Raw genomic sequence first — 7729 nt, 5'->3', positions numbered from 1 at the left:
CTTTTCTTTTCTACCATTTGACCTGGTCATTTAATTGTATTGCATGTATACATTTAATAGTTAAGTATCGTAAAAGCAAAATAATTAAATAGTTATTTGATTTTGAAAATAAAAATGCATCAAATACACTAAGAAAATCATCCTTTTCGATACAAAATTAAATTCTAAAACATCATGTATTCTCATACAGAGGAAGTATATTTTAAGTCATAATAAATAGACTAATAATTTTATTGTTAACTCAGCCGTCAAGTCATATATATATTTCAGCCATCACTTACTATAACTCATCCATCACATGAATATACGAGACATTTCGTTTTCCCGTAAAATATAACTCAGCCGTTAAGCAATATTTTGGCGGGAAACCATAAGTTAACATAATAATCGACGTGACCTTTCGTTTTCCTATTGTTTTTCCTTTATATTCTCTTAATTCATTGTATCGTTTCGGTTTCTTACTCATTGTATTGTTTCCTTCTTCTCCGCTCACAATATATTGCACCTACAAATCTCCTCTACAACCAATATCAATATATCCTTCGATCATTGCATATGTAAGTCTCCTCTCCATCCCCTCTCAATTTATTGCATATTTTCCGATCATTGCACCTATCAGTTGGTGACGGTTGTTTTTATTTTGATAGCCGAGCTATGGACGGAGAGGGTTCCAGTAGAGGCCAAAAATGCAAGGCAGACGAAGCAATATCGCCAGCAAGAGTCCCAGATTACGAGTGGGAAGAGGAATCACTATTGGCCGTGTCTTAAGCCTTTTCTCAGACAAGAGCCGCGGCCGAGGCGGAGTCAAAGCGTCGCTACACAGAAATTCTGCGTATGATGGATGAGCATATGAAGAAGAAGGAAGAGAAGACCGTACTCGTGCATCAAGTGGAACTAATCGACGCTCAACTATCCCAACTGAATCAAATCTTGGGTGGAGAACTTGTCGACTTAGCGACAAAGCACAAGAGGTTAGAGGAGATGAGAGAGATTGCGGAGGCCGATGCCAACCAGTGTGTGGTTCCTCCTCCTCTTGATTGGGATTAACTAAAAGCTCATGGTTCCTCCTCCTCTTAATCGGTTTTTAGAAGTGAATTCCATTGTAATGTCGTGTCTTCTTCTTTATGAACTCTGAACTTGTTTTCTTTTTATTTCTTTTTGTAATGTTTCATATTAATATAACTCAGCCGGTATTACGATAAATCAGCCACTAAAGATTATAACTCACTATAACTCAGCCATGCCATAAATCGACGTGACCTTTCGTTTTCCCGTAAATATTATAACTCAGCTGTAAAGTCATATATATCAACCATTTACTTTCATATTGTTTCTTGTGATAACTCAGCCATACTCACTATAACTCAGCCGTAACATGAATAAGACATTTCGATTTCCCGTAAATATGATAACTCAGCCGTCAAATCATATATATCATTCATTTACTTTCAAATTGTTTCTTGTGATAACTCAGCCATAAGTCACTATAACTCAGCCGTTACATGACCTTTCGTTTTCCAGTAATGGTTATAACTCAGCCGTAAATCGATATTTTGACGGGAAACCTAATAATTTTAATATTTAATTGTTGGCGGAAAACCATAAGTTAACCTAATAACGAAAATACTTAGTACCCCACATGCTAAGGTGGCATAACCATCGGCCGTCACAATACGACTGAGAGTATCAATCCCACGCTGGATATCTCTATCCTCAGCCACAACCCTTAGCCCTTCGTAGTAAATGGCAATGGGGTTGCTGGCGTCAAAGCATTTGACGAAGAAAGGCATGTACCGCCCTTCAATTTGGAGCCCACCATCAGGGGCATTGGATGTGTTGATTTCTGATGGATCAGTACAAAGCCAATAGATAGAAGCTGTATTTAGAACTTCTTTACTGTATACTGCATTTTTTCCCCTATGATCAGCCCTTAAAATAGAACCAAGTGAGGACCATCCACCATAATCTGCAGCATCTTCTGCAACAAGGGAAACGATTTTTATGAAAACGTCGTCGGGGAGATCGGGCATCTTGGGTGCTCGAGCGGGCATAGTGTTGTGAACAATAATTTTATTCTAGTTTGTAGTTGAGAGGTAATATACTAAAGTAACGGGAATACTTGTATATATACAGAGATGGAATAATAGTATATTATTTGGTTGGACCAGAGTACAAGAAAGTTATTTGGGAGATGAACTTTCGTTTTCCCGTAAATATTATAACTCAGCCTTCAAATCATATATATCATTCATTTACTTTCAAATTGTTTCTTGTGATAACTCAGCCATTACTCTCTATAAATCAGCCATTACATGACCTTTCGTTTTCCCGTAAATATTATAACTCATCCGTATAGCGATATTTTGGCGGGAAACCATAAGTTAACCTAATAATAGACGCGACTTTTCGTTTTTCCTATTGTTTTTTCTTTTATATTCTTCTCATTCATATGTCTGACTCTCTTACATTTCATTCTTCGTTTCTATTGTTTCTCTTTATCTTCTCATAAATCACAGATCTGTCTATCTGTTACATCTTCCTATCGACATGGAAGTTGTTCCTCACATATATGGACAGTTTTTTTGGAGATGTCGAAGCGATCATTTGCGCCACTGGTCGGGAGAATATTCCGGTTTTAAACCCTGGTGTGGGTTCCTGGGTTGACAAAACCACTGTTACGTGGTTCAAGTTCCTTCACGTTCTCTCGATCGCGATTGGAGGAATACTTCAACACAACTGGCACCATGTGTGGCCGACGTACCGCTTGATTCCCTTCCACTTTAAGAGACGATGGTTTCTCCTCCTCGCGGTAAGATAAATAAAACAAAACACCATATTGATATTATTCTATACTCTTATCGTTTCTTTCCTTTAATTGTAGCGTAAATACACGTGGGATCCAAAGCATACTTTGACGATCTGGTCGCAGTTTAATTTGATGGCTAGAACGTTATTCAGATCCCAGATGCGTGCACTCAAGAGTATATGGGCGGGTGGTGGTAATAAACCCGAGATGCTGAGTAGCATAGTCTGGAATGATTTGGTCGATATGTTTGAAGAATTTGTCCCAGATGACATCGGTTTCAAAAAATGATTTTCATTGTACTTTTGATTTTGTAGCGAACTATGATTTTGTGTTGTTTTTTTTTTTTGATTTCGTTTATGTTGTACTTTCATATTAATATAAATCAGTCGTTATTGATTTCATTTATGTTAACCACAAAATTGGTTAACTCAGCCATCACTCAAAATTTGAATAATATATCTCAGCCGACACTCAAAATTAGAATATCCCTCTATTCTAAAAATCACTCTAAAAATGTCCCTTTTTATTGGTTTTAATGATAGTAATATTCATATTTCCATTCCAAATTTAAATTTGAGTTATAGTAATTTGAATATTCGATTGTCGGACAAATACTTTTACAAAAAATTAAAAAGCATGAAATACATAATAAATCTCATTTTATGAATTTATTATGAATTGATAATAAATTATGAATTCATAATATAAAAAAGCTCATTTTATGAATTTATTATGCATGTTGATTTGAGCAGGCACAGAATTAGTGATTTTTCGCGTTTCCCTAACACTTATTGTGATATCGAGTTATTTTTTAGTTAGATAATTTATCAGGAATCTGAAAGAACGAAAGACACAGGAATGAAAGAAGAATACGTTTTCATATTATTGTGAAGACCCTAAACGATAACTCGGCCGTCATAAAGTATAACTAAGCCATTACTACAATTATAAGACTAAATAACCGACCAAACCAAACCGAACCGAAAACTAATTTTACCCCATTTGGTATTGTTGTATTGGTATTTTCTTATAATTACGGTTATATTCGGCTTGCTATCGGTTATATTAAGTTAATCGAACTAATTTGGATAACATTTGGGTTATTTATGGTTATATATTCGTCTAACCGACACATAACCGGAAATAACCGAAAAGTAATGTCAAAAAATTTTAAAATTTAAAAAATGGTTATCATATTGGTATATCCAAATTAAACCAAACACAATATAACCAAAACCAAACTGTTATATTAAACCCATAATGTTGGAAATATGAAACATACACCTCTAACAACCCTAACCCTAACCCTAACATTAACCCTAACCCTAACCCCTAAATGTCATGTTTTGAATGTTTTACATATTTTGATCAGATTGTGTAAAAATCAATATTTGTCTATAATTATTACTTTTTATTGCTTATTATGATTGTAATATTCATTTCTTCATTCTATATTTTAATTTTGAGTTATAATAATTTTAATTTACAAATATTTCATAACTCAGCCGTGTGAAGTAGGTAAGTCAAAGTATTACAAATCCAAGTACAATTCCTACCAAAAGAAATCCAAATATTTTACATATCATAGTACATAATGCATATACTAACAAAAGAAACGAAACGAAGGACATAATGCATTATTTAATCTTCACTCATAATATCAGGTGCCTCATCGAAGATTTCTGCTGCCATTTTAACCCGTATAGCCTGGATATTTTTATCACAGATTCTATCGAAAGACACATCAAGCGCTAGACATTCTAAAAACTTTAAAGCGTACACGCCACAGTCACCAACCTATACGTTTTGAGCGACCTTGGAGGCACTCTTCCTCCTGAAACCGAACTTACTGGTAGTAGGTGTACAAATTTCATGAGGAACGTTCTCGTTCATCATTGCTTGAATCATCCGCGTAAACGCCCTACAAGCATTCAGCATTTTTCTATCACTGTCTTCGGTTACTTGTCCCACGATGCTATCATAGCAATCAATATGCCTTCTGATGAGATCCACGTGCAGCGCCACCCAGTGATTGCCTCCAGTTTGTGGAATAATATACAGGTGATCCACATCTTCTATCCACTTCAAATTAGTCGGTTCATCTAGTGGAATCAAACCTTTAACGAAATCTTCATAACTATTGCCAGTCAATTTGAAAAACTTGGGTTTCATATTGAACATCTGATAATCACGAATCATCGTTCTGGTGAACCACGGGTCTATAAACGCAATGCGTTTTTTTTGGAATGGGAAGGGATCTCGTTTGTACCTAATACTGAGGAGTCTCATAAACGCGCCCATGTGCTGTAAAACAAAAAACTGAGTAGTAAATAACAACTCAGCCATAATGTAATATAAGTCAGTCGTAAACAATAACAAATCATACCACTGCCACCTACTGTCATTATGTATTATATAACACAGCCGTAAACGTAATAACTCAGCCACTATGTATTATATCTCAGCCGTAAACATAATAACACAGCCATTATGTATTATATCTCAGCCGTAAACATAATAACTCAGACATCAAGTTAAACTTACTTTATCAGACAGCCACCCAAATGTAGCCGACAGCCAGTTCTTTCTTTCGATGATGAGAGTCCTATAGAATTCAATATTTGGTGTTGACTTGCCTAATGGTGTATCCCTAAGAAACAAATAAGAACAGGTTAATATAATTTTAACAAGATGTGATTAACAAGGGCGTAAAGGGTCATACTCGGCGCTCTTTAGGAACTCCAAAAGTTTCTGCAACTTGACCGGATCAACAGGTGCTAGAGGATCATATATTCCAGGTCCAGGTGAACAGTTCTTCCTCATGCACGTCAGTCCGTTGTCTCCAATATAAGGGAAAATCCTCGCTTGTTTAGCTTCTAGTTTATTCAATGAACTTCCATCCAGGGACAGCTTAACATTCTCCAGCCTTAAAGCTTTGATTCTACCAAGCCTAATATTTTCCTCCTCATCATCCTCAGATTCAGGTTCAAGGATATTGTTTTCAGCCATAATCTCGGCTGTCATATCACATATACTGCTGTCAGCAGCGTCAGCACCAGCGTTTGCACCAGCTTCGGATACTCCCTCATTCAAATCAGGTTCTACATATTGCAATTGAATGACGTGATTAGGCGTAGTAGTTTTTCTACCTCTTCTCTTTGGCGGATTATTTCCAACATTCTTTTCCGCCAACTCTTTGACCTTCTTTGCAGCCGCCGCCTTAGGGTTGGCCTTATTTGCAGCCGCCGCCGCCTTAGGGTTGGCCTTCTTTGCAGCCGCCGCCGCCTTAGGGTTGGCCTTCTTTGCAGCCGCCGCCTCATCTTTGGCCTTCTTTTCCGCCAACTCTTTGATCTTCTTCGCAGCGGCCGCCTCATCTTTGGCCTTCTTTGCATCTAATTCTTTGTCCTTCTTTTCATCTTTGGCATTTTTCCTCGTGTTATGCCGTTGAATTGGTTTCGTAGCAGCTGGAGACTTCTCAATGAAATTAAGAGGATCATCTTTATCAAACTCTTTATTCAGATTCCTACTGACCCCAGCCAAACCACTGCCAACTACCTGTATAACATAGCGAAGACAATTAAAGATAATGATAACTCATCCTAAACATTCTGGAAACTCAGCCATAACATTAACATAATTAAGACATTACGGGAGGACTGTTGACAGAGTAGTTTTGGTGCATTTTTCCTGGAATTACTGGTACTGGTGGACTTTTTGGTGACAACAGTTCATCCCAAACGCCTTTTGGTACCAGGTTCTTTATTTTGAATTTTTTTTAACTGTTTAGTGACAACAGTTCATCCCGAAAGCACGTGTTTTGGCCAGTTTGCCCAAGGTCTTCAACAGTGTTTTGGCCAGTTTGCCCAACACCCAAGGAAAGCACGTGTTCTTTCATCTGCTTGAGATCTCTCTCAACAGATACAAACCTTGTTTCAAACCTTTCATTCATCCTCTCTTCTATTCTATCTCCAATGTTTTTTTCCAAGGTGTCAAACCTTGAGGTTAAATTAGACACCAACTCAATGAGAGTTCCAACCGGTCCACCACCCTGACTGTTGAAAATGGTTACCACCTTCTGTTCAGCTCCTTCACCATATCCACCACCCTGACTGTTAGAAACTACCACCTTCTTGACTTTCTGCTTCTTTGCGGAAGGAAAGTCAGAATCAACTTTCTGCTTCTTTGTGGGAGGAGAGTCAGAATCAACTTTCTGCTTCTTTGCGGGAGGAGAGTCAGAATCAACAGCTGCTTTAACATCCCAAAAACATTTAACAGACTTATCCTCATGTATGTCTTGGATAAGGCGATCAACTGCTGGGTCGTCTTTTTGATCTGGCCACGTATGAAATAGCTCGCGTACATCATCCTTCATAACCATTTTAGTCACACGCAGCTGTAACATAAGAGAATATGAGACCCATCAGTGAATAATAACTCAGCCAACACTAAAGCATAAATCAGCCGTTACTAAAACATAACTCAGCCATAACTAAACCATAACTCAGCCGTAAATAAATAATAACTCAGCCGTTACTAAACCATAACTCAACCAGATATCTTCAGCAATTACCGACACCATCGTAGAACGTGTACGGTTTCCACCCTATTGAAGCATCGGTATGCCACCATCATTACTTGATGCATTCCCAAACTGTTCTCCAAAGCATTTGATGGACTCATACGCCCAAGCCTGTAACACGGGTGTAACCCCACTAAGGGTGTACGACTTTCCCGTAGGGTGCAACATCTTTATAGAATCAACCAGAGATTCAAATGCTGACCGACCCCACGGGTACATCTCCATTGCTTCATCATCAAAAACTCTCTTGGCACTTTCATATGGAATTCTAGAGTTATGATGCAAACCATAAAGTCCAATGTGTTGAAGAAGCAACAGCCCCAACCATTTACGATGATCAAGGT

Source organism: Camelina sativa, chromosome 7 (genome assembly GCF_000633955.1).
Source record: "Camelina sativa cultivar DH55 chromosome 7, Cs, whole genome shotgun sequence".
NCBI lineage: Eukaryota > Viridiplantae > Streptophyta > Magnoliopsida > Brassicales > Brassicaceae > Camelina > Camelina sativa.
Note: the sequence above shows the minus strand (reverse complement) of the source record.